Source organism: Carica papaya, chromosome 9 (genome assembly GCF_054855325.1).
Source record: "Carica papaya isolate Zhongbai chromosome 9, ASM5485532v1, whole genome shotgun sequence".
Lineage (NCBI taxonomy): Eukaryota > Viridiplantae > Streptophyta > Magnoliopsida > Brassicales > Caricaceae > Carica > Carica papaya.
This window is the reverse complement of record NC_142317.1, coordinates 17,594,859-17,610,203: the sequence shown is the minus strand read 5'-3', so window position 1 is coordinate 17,610,203 and position 15,345 is coordinate 17,594,859. Positions and strand designations below refer to the sequence as shown.

The 15,345-nt window shown below is 30.5% G+C and overlaps 1 pseudogene; it reads left to right on the top strand.

Annotated features, from left to right (window-relative positions):
- The first annotated feature begins 2,421 nt into the window (after nucleotides 1–2,421).
- On the top strand, nucleotides 2,422–13,975 carry LOC110809696 (alkaline/neutral invertase E, chloroplastic-like; annotated as a pseudogene).
- Nucleotides 13,976–15,345: the final 1,370 nt, after the last annotated feature.

Here is a 15,345-nt window from a genome sequence, read left to right as displayed (position 1 = left end):
TTAAAATTTTACAATTTAATTAAATATAAATTTATCAAGGTTTAATATTTTTTTGATAAATCATTTGTACTTTCATCATTATCTATAAAAGTTGTATTTATAGTTCAGACTATAAACTATACATTCTATATATTATTATTGATAAGTTGTGTTATTATTAGTGGAAAAGTAATATATAATTAATAAAATGTATAAATTTATAAGTTTTAATAAAAATTTGAAGAATCTCCCTTCTTTCCCGCTTCGGCCGAGATACTCATCTCTTCCTTCCTTCCCCCTATCCCTGAGATACTTGTCAAGATATTCGCCCATGATTCTGTCAACCCCCCCCCCCCCCCTCGCGTTAATCTCGTAACCGTCTGCTCGTCGGAGCATGATTTCATCATGGATTTGTGCGGAGGGACTCATCCCACCCCTACTGTAGTGACGCCACACTAGAATGGATGTGGAGTTTGCATAAAGATTTTGAATGCCCTAACCAACCGCACATGAAGCAAAATAAAAGCTAGTGTTCATACTTGAAGATTGCAAATGTTGATTCTCCATTGCTCAGGTTGAATCTCTTTCTTCTGAACAGAGGCTTTCAGACATCAATGGCCACCAAACCCGCAGACAAACCCCTGTCCAAGCCATAGAAGATGAATGAGTGTCATAGTCCACAAACCCCCCAACTGGTTCCCAAACTGCCTAGCCATTGTCTCCGATACCCAACCTAACGGGAGTGAGTGAATCTGTACCCAAAAGAGGCTCGTGTCAATGGCTACTTTCATTGGATGTTCTCCCTCCCAAAAGTGGTGAACAACCAACAAGTGGTTGTAAAAAGTCCATGACCTTGTGTTCAGCACTCTCTGGATATCCACTTCGTATAAAAATCTGTACAAGTAATGGTCGGAACTGAGATTTACATATTTACTCTCCCTATCGGCCTCCACAGGTCTGCTAGTGTATTCTTTATTGGTTCAAACTTCACAACCCCTTTCGTCAAGAATCTTCCTGCAAAACATAGATCATACGACTTTTGTTGTTCAAGGACAAGTTCAATTAAGTCCCAGCTCCCATTCTCCTCCTCTATGATCGACAATGACGCTATGCCATCCACCATATCCATCAGTCACCCTTTACGTGCCAATTGATAGACTATTGAGAGAAACAACAATAACTTGTCTATGGTGAAAAAAGGTCTCACTGTTGGAAATAATAACTCTTACAACCAAACAAAGCAAATAGAGAAGAGGGTCATCCAACACTGCTTGGTACTAGACCAAGTTAATTCCTATTTACATTCAATTTACATTTGTAAGTTTCAAAACCTAACCCTCTTAGTAAAAAGGGGAGGTAATTAACTCTACTATGTGGAATGAAGGAATCATCAAGGTAGATTAATTTTTTGTTCTAATAGTTGTTTGAATTGCCATATTTGCTCATCAATTATTTATTTCAAGCAAGGAAAAAATTGTTTTTATTGTTCATTTAAAATGGTAATGAACATTTGGTATTCAATTTTTGATTTTTTGGTGCTTGCAACTTTTGTAGCAAAAAAGTGGTTATACAAAATAATTCTGCACATGGTGTAATAGGGACTTTTTGCAGCAACTATGCTGGAAGTGAAATTATAAAACTAAATTAATTTGGGAAACAATAGTGGAAGTTTGAAAATAAAGCTAGGATTAAGTACTTGACAAGCTTGAGTTAAATTGATATCATATCTTGGTGCCTCTCAAGTGAGTTTCTAGCAGGTGTAATAAGTATATGATTCTAGTCTGGTCGATTCAGAAAATGTTCAACAATTGGAATTGTTAGTCATTGTATTTTTGGTTGCTTTCGAATGGTGCAACTCCCCAGAATGATAGAGATTGTATAGTTTATAGCTTATATTTTTTGAGATAGTTCATAGCTTACATGTTTGACACCATGGAGATCTAGTTTGTGCATTAAGTATGTTTGCAACATGTTGGTGGAAATAGTAGATTGTGATATGACACACTAGCCTACACGAATCAGCTATTATTTAAATTTATAAGTTAGTAACTAAGAGATCTTATTTGTTTAACTTCTTTTCTTGTGGTATCTCCAGTCAATCCTTATTTTTTTCTTGCATACACTATTTTATTCTGCCTTACTTTATACACGTGAATGCTTGCTCTAGAAGATGGATTAGCTTATCTTATCGGGGCACTGAATAACCACCTACTTGCTTGTTCATTCCACATCAGGGAGTATTATTGGATTAATTTGCGAGAACTGAATGAGATTTATCGTTGCAAGACTAAGGGGTACTCATATGATGCAGTTAACAAGTTCAACATTTACCCAATTCAAATTTTTCCTTGGTTGGTTGAATGGATTCCTAATAAAGGAGGTTATCCCTTTGGAAACATACAGGCAGCACATATGGATTTCCAATTTTTTTCTCTAGGAAACATGTGGTCTGTTGTAAGCAATTTGGCAAAAGTTGATCAGTCACATGCCATACTTGATCTTATTGAAGCGAAATGGGTAGATTTGGTTGCAAACATGCCATTCAAGATATGTTATCCCGCTCCTGAAGGTTAGGAGTGGAAAATAATCATTGGTAGTGATCCTAAAAACACATATGATATCTACTCTCGTATTATTTATTTATGATCTATTTCATCATTGTCTTCAACATTTCTCACTATATTTCTTTTTAATATAGGCCTTAATCTTACCACAATAGTGATTCTTGGCCAACTCTACTATGGCAAGTTAATTTGTTATGCTTAATATTCTCTCTGCTACTAATGTTTTGTTCATTGCTCCAGACACTTTGTAGAAGTTATATTTAGGAATAAGTTTCCTGAGTTGTCATGCTTAGATCTAATAGGATATGGCACCTTGTTGATTTTTTATAAAATAAAGTAATAATGATGGAATGTTGGTAGTGCAGCTTAAGAATTTAAAATTAGACTTTTTGTAACTTACTATTGAAGCCATAAAGATAAAAAGGCCAAAAATTGCTGCAAGAGCTGTTGAAGTTGCTGAATGACGCATATCAAGAGATAAGTGGTCTTAAGACTATGACACGAAAAGAGGAAGGTTCATTGGGAAGCAAGCACGGTTATTCCAAACATGGTCAATTGTCGGATACCTGGTGGCTAAGCTTCTACTTGCAGACCCAAGTACAGCCAAAATTTTGATAACTGAATAGGATTTTGAGCATGTAAATGCCTTCTCTTGCATGATAAATGCTAACCTCAAAAGAAAACGTGGTCAGAAGAACTCCTAAAAGACTTACGTAATATAAGATTCTGAAGTTGCTTTCACACAAGGATAGGTAACTTCAATTTGTGGCTCAACTTACCTATCTGAACAATTTAAATGTATAAAGGTGATGATAATAGTGGTTTATGTTTCATTCTATTTAGGGGTTAAAGCTTTTGAGTACTGATTCGGGTATGATAGGATCTTAATGTAAAGATGATATGTTGATTTAGGATTAGTATTGTCTTGAAACATCTTCCTACATTGGAGATTATACAAATTATTTCCTGTTAAAGATCATATACATAGTAGTATTCTTTTAAAGAGTTCACTGTAAATCAAGGTTTACATTATTTTAACTTCATTTTTCAATTATGACATTTTTTGTATCTTGTAAATCATTTTGGATTTGTTATGGTATTTTTCTGTCTCATAAATCATCACCATGTCATCTAAATTAATGCTTGACAATAGAACATTTTAATACATTTCCTCTGTTGATTCGAGATTAATTGAAAAAATTCAACTGGTATGTAAAGCATTGTCTAAGAAAGTTATTAGAGAGTGATGATAAGATATTTCTTGCAAACTCATATTTTTGTTCATTACATATTTTTGCATTACAACAAACTTATAAGTTTTTAATTCTTAGCATGAGCTCATAAAGAAAACTAAACATATAGCATTCAACAACTTTTGCTTCATCTGGTTCTAACATTAGCCACAATCCTTCTCTCAAACTGTACCATAAAAAATAAATATATTTCCAACGACAATTGAAATTAACCTCATATATATATATTTATTTAATTTATAAATGAAGAAATACATAGAAATTTTTAGGTTGTGGGTCAAATTACAACACTCATTGAGAAATTATTTTGCAAAAATATATACAGTATGGTATAGTATTAAAAGTTAAAATATTTGTATATGTATCTAATTGTCCCATTTGCTTTAATTTCTAAACAAGCTTCATCATTTTCTTAAGAAATTAATTGCCACATTTCTTCCATATTTTAAATTTAACAATATATTACAGTTTTAATAATTAAATTCTCTTATTTATGTTTTTTGAGAGTTGAATTCTAATTGATCTTCATATATATGAAGGATTATGAAATAAAATTTCATTCAATGAATTCAAGCAAAACATATAAGTGGTCTAAAAATAAAATTAATGAATAGATACCTAATTCAGCATATAAAGGATTACTAGTAATTACACAAATGGTAAAAATTGAATCAAATAAACAAGATAGATTAAATACCGCTAAATGTAAGTACACATATATACTTTTGGACATATTTAATTTAGATTGTACTTTTATGTTTTTATGTTATTTAGGGTAAAGAGATAATTTCATTGAAAGTAAAATATGTGATTTGAGTTAGTTCGCAGTCTGAAACTTAGGAATCATCGGAAGAATATGACTCCTTATAACAAATCTATTTTATAATTACTACCTAATTGTGCGTTATGCATTAGGTAAAAAAAAAGAAAACTTACCTCTATAATGCCTCTAGTCTAACTCTTGTTTTCCTATTTCATTTCCTTATGTTTTCCTCCTCTTTCTCCCAATTATTTTCTAACTCTTCTTATATTTCTAGATCACCTAAAATTGATCACATTGTAACACAATAACAAATGTGAGGATAAGATTACCAAGAAATTATATTGTGGTGAAGAAATTAATAGAACTAATTTTATATAAAAAAAAAACTATCTTATTGTTTTCTATCTAAATATTGCATCATAATTATAAATCATAGCAATAAAGATTGAAAGAAAAGCCAAAAGCATCAAGAAAGGAAAAAAAAAATAGATTAAACATATGTAATCAAAGATTTTAGAGTTTTAACATTATTTTTCATTATAAAGTATGTAATCTTCAAAAGAATTATTAGAAGATTATACTAAAAAATATCTAAATATAGAGAATTCAATGCTTACTAGGAGTTAAAATTTATAGATTTCTTTCTACATTAGTCTTTAAAATTTAAAAATTAAAGAGATAGAGATCTTATTTTCATTATTTTGAACTTATGTAATCAAATATTGTAGAGTTTTAATATTATTTTTATTATGTTATCTATAAAAAAACTATTATAAGATTAGACTTAAAGAATATCTAAATTTAGAGAATTGAATGCTTATTAGAAGTTAAAGTTTAGAGATTTCTTTTCTTCATTAGTCTTTAAAATTTAAAAATTTGATTACTACTTAAGTAATTAAAGAGATAAAAGTCTTCTTTTCAAAAAGTAAATATATAATTATATAATTTGGGATTTTTTGGGACACGTGCAGGTACCAGTAGTGCGTTTCAGTTTCCTGGAAAGAATTCAGAAAAATTTAAGGATAGCTTGTAGGCGCACTGTAGAGTCGAATTCAGACCCCGAAACAGGTAAGGACCCCTCACCCTATTTCCTATCACGATATTGAAGCCAAATAAATAATTAAACTGTACTGTGTGACTTTATAGATGTATAATTGATTAAGGTTGCCAATGGAGAACGAGTCTGATACTGGGTTGGTCTGTTATTGTTTGATTTAATTTTCAGTATTAAATGCAGCATGATGTTTGATGTAATTATATTATGGTCTCGTATGCATGAATCATGGTTTCTTTTATTATGATTGGTATTATGCTTAACCCGATACTGTGTTGTCTTATTTGGTGTCCATTACCGATTTACATGTTGTGTGTGTTTGGATGATTGAAACCAAGAAAAAGGGTAAAAAGGTTATGTGAATTGATAAGTGGATAATGTGGACAGCCTGACTAGATATCCTGGGAGATGGTGGACGGACCGGGTCCGTAGGGAACCCTACCGGGAACGTGGTCTCTCATACCGGATGGGGTATGGAGACCTTATGTGTTTTGGCGCCCATACCGGACAGGGTATGGGGACGGCCCTGGAATCAGGTTGTGAATGTTAATGGTTCATGTGTAGAGGGGACCCCCTATGGATCCCTAGGGATACTAGTAGGCTGGTAAAAAAGGAAATCTATTTCCTGATGATTGAAATATAAAAGTGTGATATATGTTGTGTTATAAAGTGTATATGATTTCATGATATTGTAAGGTTATTATTTTCAGATGTTGTTTTCATGGATCTCTCTGAGGTAAGCAGACAGTAAAGGATTTTATTATTGATAAAAGAATTTGTTATAAATTATGCTCCATTGGTCATTTTGTTTTATACCCACCTTTACTTCCGTGGCGGTGAGATAGTGTGATGTCTTTACTGGGCTGGTGTAGCTTATTCCTTATTTAACCATTTCAGATCAGGGAGACGTTGTTACCGAGCCCGTTCCACAGGAAGACGGCGAAAGGGACGCCTAAAGACTCTATAGTTATATTTATAGTTTTTATTTCGAGTATATCTCTTAGTTAGCTTGTAATTTCATGTTTTGAGTATGTTTTAGTTATTGTGTAAGGGATGCTAATCAAAATTTTTATTACGCTTCCGCATTTAACATTTTTAATACATATATTTCATTTAAATTTCCGGGGCCGTTACATATAACATAGCCAGAGATGTAGTAAGGACTTTTGAAAGATATATAGTTGTTAAATTATACAACTAAATTTATTATTTAAATTAAAAAAAAAATTAATTTCAGAAAAATGAGCGAATCAAGTAACGTAAATTTACTATTTAAAATACAGTATTTAACGACATATAAGGAAAATTGATACTTCAACGAATAGTGAGAGGTGATGGATGATGACTGCAATGAGATGCAACTAACAAAGAGAGAGAAGTTTTGGTGTCTTGCAACAAAGGAGATTGAATTTTCTTTAGATTTTAGAACATAAAGATAAACTATTTTATTTCCGATTTCTTTTGTACTTCTTTTTGTCACTATAAAAGTTAAATAATTGTTTTTCAAACAAAGAAATGGATAGGTTGTGCATAAAATGGATAAGTGGCTTCCTCTATTTGCCACAAATTTACGTTGCGACATTTTTACTTTTTATGACAATATAAATTCGTTGGTAAAATTTTATCGTCTATTGTCTAATTTTTAGCAGTAATTAATTGTTTTCAATGGTGCCAATATAATGCCTTTTATCAGTTGAAGTAATTTATTCGGAGAAATTTGTTATTTACATAATATTAAAATAGATTAAATTAAACTCTTTTTTTTAAAAAAAAAATAGTTTTTCTCATAAAACTGTTGGTAAGATTAATTAAAACTCGAAACACAAAATTCAAAAATATGCAGGTTCATTAATGCATACAATATTGATAGCCTAAGTATTAATCACTAGATTATTGGCAATCTATTATAAATACTAAACTCATTATAACTCTCCGCCGCTTCGGTGAACACTGCAGATTAAAAAAAAAAAACAATCTCCTCCTCTCAGCAAAACCATTTTTCTCTTCTCCAATCATTTCGAATAGGATGGATTAAAGCACACAGCTCCTTGACATGATCCACTTGATAGAACAAGATATTTAATGCTTAATATCTTATCTATTTTTCACTTATCTGTTTAACGATCGTGTATATCTATCAATATTGTTGATTGATTTGCGTTTGATTTTTGTTAAAGAGTATGGTTGATCACTTTTTTGGAATAGCATCTAAAATGAAAGGAGTACCTGATTACAGTCCTAATTATTTCTCTGATATGCTTTCCACCTTCCTAGCTGAATCTGAACTCACCTTATCAGACATGGCTAAAGCTTTGTATGTGTACATAATATATATCTCAATATAGATTTAAGCAGTTATTAATCATGTTTGATTAGTTAATGGGTTTTAATTATTTTGTCTTCTTCTCTTAATTTGCAGGGACAAAGTATCTTATGTAGATTTTCCTAACATTTATGAACTTTGTTTCAAGATCAAAGGAGCCTCCTCAAGGTAGATAATTAATATTAATCATCACAACTCAAAACTCTTTAAGTTGGAGTATTTATGTATGTTATTATTGATCTTATAATACATATTTAATAATAAAAATTCTCAAGTATAATTTTTCTTTGTAAAAATTCATACATTTTAATAGTTAAATAATATATCATGAGATGTATAGTCTGATTTGAACTCATACTCTCATAGATAAGGATAAAAGTACATAGATATCTGCCTAATAGATAAATAATTAATAATTTAATTAACCAAATATCTATTAGCTGAATATATGTATATATATTTGATTGGTATATGTGTATACTTAATTAATTAATTAATTAATTAGTTTAATAGTTGATGCATTTCTTCTTTTATAAGAGATCATAAGTTCGAGTCAGATTACACTTTTGTGTGTGTTATCATTTGAAAGTTACTTATATTGAATTGCAAGTAGTGTATATTCCATAATTAATCTCGAGTGAAACTATACTTTTGCGTGTATTCTTACATGAAGATTATTCATATTGCGTTATGATTGATGTATATACTTAATCAATAGGTTTACATAATTTTTATTTCAATAATAATAAGCTTATTTTAATTGCAGCCTTGGTGCTTGTCGAATGACACTGAAATGTGAGGAATTCATCAAAGCATCTGATGAAGAGAGTAAGGAAGGATAAGCTTTCATACATAACTGACGTCATAAATCAATTAGCATATCTCTTTATTATTTTTTTTCTTACTTTTTTTTAATTTCTTTTTTTAAAAAAAGGTGTGTAGCGACATTGGATGCAATCAAAAATGAATTCACATTGATGAAGGAAAAAACAAAAATCCTTCTTAAGGTAATATTTTATTTTATATATTTTGCAAAATTTTATTTTCATGTATATTTTTTTCTCTTATGGATTTTATGAAAATTTTAACTGTATTTAAATTTGTAGAATTATACAGTACGAGTTTTACTTAATTGAAAACCTATTTTGCTAACTGCATAATTATAGCTATTAACAATTATAATGAATTATAACAATATGGTAGTAGTTAAAACTTTTGTGTTTTATTTAACATTTACGAGTTTAAGTTTCATTAAAGATGTAAAGTTTACATTTTAATAAGAAGTAAAACTAGTTTTTTAAAACATTAAACATTGTTGATTTTGATTTTAAAATCTTTATTGTTATTTTTATTATTATTATTGTTATTATTATTATTATTACTTCTTTTAACTGAATGGGTATATATGTTGATGCAATTGGAAACAAGCACCACCCATCGCAAGCGCAAGCGCACTCCTTTAAATTAACACAAATTTGGGAGACTCATGGGTCCTTGTGTAGTGCTTCAGGAGTGCTTACCTAATTTGGGATAAACAATGCTAAGGTTCAAGGGTAGTTGAGGATAAGAAAACTTTTGGCTTCTAGAGTTATTTTGAGATACCTATGAGATTACAAGATAGCTTTGCCCAAAGATTGTGTAGGGTTTTAAAATTGTTCTCGTGTCCTAGACCTGTCTTAAGACAACTATGAGGTTTCAAGTATGTATTAGGTCTTAATAATGCTCTAAAATTGTGGTGCTACATCTAAATCTTAAGGTTTTAGTTTTTTCTTTTTTTTTTTAATGTTATGTCGCACTAAGAGACAAATTTTTTGTCCTAAAATTTAATCTAGTATAGATTTTATTTTACTTAGTTATATGGCAAATTTTGTACCAAGTGCAAATTTTATACTTTGTGAATATTTCTCTGAGTTTAGGTTATTACTTGAGGATGTTTAAGCTTTCATTCTGCATTTTCTTTCCTTTTTTCTTAGTTGGATTGAAAATTATTAGAAAAATAACACATTGCTTAATTAGAGATGAGTAAGGACTTCTGAAAGATAGATAACTAACTATTCATGAACCTCCTCAGTTTTTGCTTTAGTTACTTGAGCATGATGTTTTTTATTGTTAATGAATAATGATTTTTCCTTAAAAAAATCATAGTTAATTCAGTACCAAAAACAAGTACTACTAAATTTATAGTTCAATCAAATAATAAAATAAAACCAAATTTGAATGAATTATTTAACTTTATAATAATAAGTGAATTAAATGATGTATATTTATTATTTAAAAAATAGTATTTGACGACCACTTATGAGCATTCACGCTTTAGTGAGTAATTAGAGGCAATTGATGTTGACTACAATGAAATGCAACCAACATAAAGATAAAAGTTTTGGTATTTTGCAACAAAGTAGATCACATTTTCTTTAGGTTTTAAGACAAAGTTGAACTTTTTTTTTTAAATTTCTTTTTTGTACTTCTTCTTGTTGATACAATAGTTAAACAACTTTTTTTTCCAAGTAAAGAAATAGATAGGGTGGGCACGAAATGGACACATGAGTTCTTTTATTTGTCGCATATTACCTAGTAACATTTCAACTTTTGTGACAATCTGAATCAACCACTAAAATTATATCGTCTATAGTCTAATATCTACCTGTAATAGGACACTTATTAAAGGTACTAGATACAAATTTTATACTTAATGAATATTTTTCTAAAGTTTTGGTTATTACTTGAGGATGTTTAAGCTTTCATTTCGTATTTTTTTTTTCCTCTTAGTTAGATTTAAAAGTTTAATCGAATAGTATATAACTTACCTCGAAATGTAGTAAGGACTATTGAAAGATATATATTTATTCATGAGCCTAAGTTTTTTTTGACTTGGTTGAGCAAAATTGTAATGACCCACTTTCTTCGTGGAGAAATGAGTGTTACTCCACACATATAGCTTGATAAATTTACACAGCAATAAATAAAAACCTAATATTCTATCATCCCTATATGGAATTACAAGACATGAGGCTTACAAGATTCTTTACATTACATCGATATCATATAATTAACTGACTTTACAAAATGAACTCTGACTGTTACTAAAGATTCTTCAAAGTCTTCCTTCAACCTTGAACTTACTCTTGATCTGGACTAATCTGCATTGGGGGGTGTGAATTGGGGTGAACTTCACGGACTCAGTAAAGAAAAGGAGTAGTGCCCATAACAAAGACATGTACACACTCAATCACCAAATTTTTTAAATAAGTTAATTTAGTAAACATTCAAAATTTCTTATTTTAGTATCATAACTCAGGGCATAACAGTTCCATAAATAGCATAATTCGATATTCAGTATCATAATTTAAGTAGTAAGCAGTTCAGTAGATATCAATTCAATATTTCACTATTGTAAACTTCACTCATGACTTCCTATTAACTTATGTTTTATTAAAAATAGTTTCACTGCGCGATTTTGTTTCCGTCGGCATCAACAAAGGCAGTAAGGATCCCCTCTACTACATGAATATGTTACAGTTCAGTTCACAGTTTGTAGCACACAGTATACAGTTTACAGGTCTTATCACTTCGCCATGTCTGGCTGAAGCCGTATCCATGGGTAGGGTTCACCACAGTCACATGCCAAAAGGCTACACACACACACCCCCCTTGGTGATACCGGTTAAACGAATTATATCACACACACCCCTTGGTGATATCTTCAAAATTGGCTGTGTTGCACCAGTTGATTCCTGTATGGGACAAACTTTATATCATGCCAAAAGTTGTTCAGAAGATGACACATGCCTTGTAGTTTATCATGATGAATATTTACTTTTTTTTTCCTTTTTTGTAATTTCTTTTACCTCTACTTCTTTTGTAGGTTTATGGTGGATTATTTTATTGTGTGCATATGGAAAGTGCTCTAGTGATCTATCTGTCCAAGAGAGAGTTGACGTGCAAATTGGAATTAAAATGATATTGAAGCTTTGTCATGCTTATGGTTTTGACATGTTTCCTACATTATTGGTGACTGATAGTTCTTGCATGATTGGAATTCATGGTCATCCGCTTGAAATCTAGGTAATTAGTTCTCCTCGTATTGAAATAATATTTTTTAATTTAGAATATGGAATTATTATGTGGAATGAAGGAATCATCAAGACAGATTCATTTTTTTGTTCTAATAATTGCTTGATTAGCCATATGTACTCATCAACTGTTTATTTCACGCAAGGGAAAATTTGCCTTTATGGTTCATTTGAAATGGTAATGGACATTTGGTATTCAATTTTTAAATTTTTGGAGCTTGCGACTATTGTAGCGAAAGAGTGGAAGTACAGAATAATTCTACACATGATGTAATAGGAGCTTGTTACAGCAACTATACTGGAAGTGAAATTATAGAATTAAATCAATTTGGGAAATAATAGTAGAAGTTTGAAAATAAAGTTTGGATTAAGTACTTGACAAGCTTGAGTTAAAATGACATAAAATTTGGGGCTTCTCAAGTGAGTTTTTGGCATGTGTAATAAGTATATGATTCTAGTCTAATCGATTCAAAAAATGTTGAACTATTGGAATTGTTGCCCATTGTATTTTTAGTTGCTTCTAAATGGTGCAACTCCCCAGAATGATAGAGATTGTATAGCTTATAGCTTATATTTTTCGAGATAGTTCCTAGCTTACATGTTTAACACCATGGAGATCTTGTTTGTGCATTAAGTATGTTTGTAACATGTTGATGGAAACAACAAATTATGATCTAACTCAGTAGCCTACATGAATCGGCTATTATTTAAATTTATAAGTTGGTAACTAAGAGATCTTATTTGTTTACCTTCTTTTCTTGTGGTATCTCTAGTTAATCCTTTTTTTTTCTTACAAGCGCTATTTTATTCTGCCTTACTCTGCGCACATGCAATGCTTGCTCTAGAAGATGGATTAGTTGATCTTATCCAAGCACTGAATAATCGCCTACTTGCTCTTTCATTCCACATCAAGGAGTATTATTAGATTGATTTGCGATTAATGAATGAGATTTATCATTACAAGACTGAGGAGTACTCAAATGATGCAATTAATAAGTTCAACATGTACCCAGATCAAATTTCTCCTTGGTTGGTGGAATGGATGCCTAATAAAGAAGATTATCTAATTGGAGACTTACAGACAGCACATATGGATTTCCAGTTTTCTTCTCTAGGAAACATGTGGTATGTTGTAAGCAGTCTGCAACAGTTGATCAGTCACATGCCATACTTGATGTTATTGAAGTGAAATGGGTATATTTGGTAGTAGACATGCCATTCAAGATTTGTTATCTCGCTCTTGAAGTTCAAAGTGCCAAATAATCACTGGTAGTGATCCTAAGAACACGTAAGATATCTACTCTAGTATTATTTATTTATGATTTATTTTTTCATTATCTTCAACATTTCTCACTACATTTCCTTCTGATGCTGGCCCTGGTCTTACCACAATGGTGGTTCTTGGCAAACTCTGTTATGGCAGGTTAGTTTGTTATGCTTAAATATTCTCTCTGCTGCTAATAATTTGTTCATTACTCCAAAGAACCCTTTGTAGAAGTTATATTTAGGTAGACGTTTTCTGAGTTGTCATGCTTGAAGCCAATAGGATATGGCACTTTGTTTATGTTTTATAAAATAAAGAAATAATGAAGGAATGTTGGCAGTGTGGCTTAAGATTTTAAAAATGGACTTTTTACAGCTTACTATTGCAGCCATAAAGATGAAAAGACCAGAAATCACTGCAAGAGCTGTTGAAGTTGCTGAAAGACGCATATCAAGAGACAAGTGGCCTTAATACTATGACACGAATAGAGGAAGGTTCATCAGGAAGCAAGCATTGTTATTCCAGACATGGTCAATTGTTGGACACCTTATGGCTAAGCTTCTATTTGCATACCCAAGTGCACCCAAAATTCTGATAACTAAAGAGGATTATGAGCTTGTCAATGTCTTCTCTTGCATGATAAGTGCTAACCCCAAGAGAAAGCATACTCGAAAGAACTCCCAAAAGCTATGCATAATGTAAGATTCTGAAGCTGCTTTCACACAAGGATAGGTCACTTCAATTTGTGGCTCAACTTACCTATCTAAACAACTTAAATGTATAATGGTGATGATAACAATGGTTTATTTTTCATTTTATTTGGGGGTTAAAGCTTTTGAGCAGTGATTCGGGTATCATAAGATCTTAATGTAAAGATGATATGTTGATTTAGGATTAGCATTAGCATTAGCTTGAAATATTTTCTTGGACTGGAGATTAAACAAATTATTTTCTGTTTACAGACTTTATATCATATACATAATACTATAGGAGTGAAATGCATTCTTTTAAAGAGTTTACTGTAAATCGAGAATACCCTTACATTATTTTAACTCTATTGTTCAATTATGATATTTTTTGTATCTTGTAAATCATTTGGGATTGGTTATGGTATTTTTCTATCTCGTAAATCATCACCATGCCATCTAAATTAATGCTTGGCGATAGACCTTTTTAACATATTTCCTGGGTTAATTCCATATCAGTTGAAAAAATTCAACTGGTTTGAAAAATTTTGTCTGAGAGAATGATTAGAGAGTGATGATAAGATATTTCTTGTAAACTCATATTTTTATTCATTACATATTTTTGCATTACTACAGACTTGCAAATTTTTAGTTCTTAACATCAGCTCATAAAGGAAACTGAACATATAGCATTCAATAACTTTTGCGTCATCTAGTTCTAACATTAGCCACCGTCTTTCTCTCAAACTCTACCACAAAAAATATCAAAAATAAGAAAATAAATATATTTCCAACAACAATAGAAATTAACCTCATATATATGTAAACATTACATAGAAATTTTTAGGTTGTGGGTCAAATTACAACACTCATTGAGAAATTATATTGTAAAAATATATATAGTATAGTATAGTATTAAAAGTTAAAATATTTGTATATGTATCTAATTGTCCCATTTGCTTTAATTTCTAAACAAGCTTCATCATTATCTTAAGAAATTAATTGCTACATTTCTTCCATATTTTATAATTCAACAATATATTACAATTTTAATAATTAAATTATTTTATTTATGTTTTTTGAGAATTGAATTCTAATTGATATTCCTATAAATGAAGGATTATGAAATAAAATTTCATTCAATGAACTGAAGCTAAAAATATAAGTGATTCGAAAATAAAATTAATGAATATATTCAACATGTAAAGGATTACTAGTAATTATGCAAAAAGTAAAAATTGAATCGAATGAACAAGATAGATTTAATACCGCTTAATGTAAGTACACGTATATACTTTTGGACATATTTAATTTAGATTGTACTTTTACATTTTTCTGTTATTTAGGGTAAAGAAATAATTTCATAGAAAGTCAAATATGTATTTT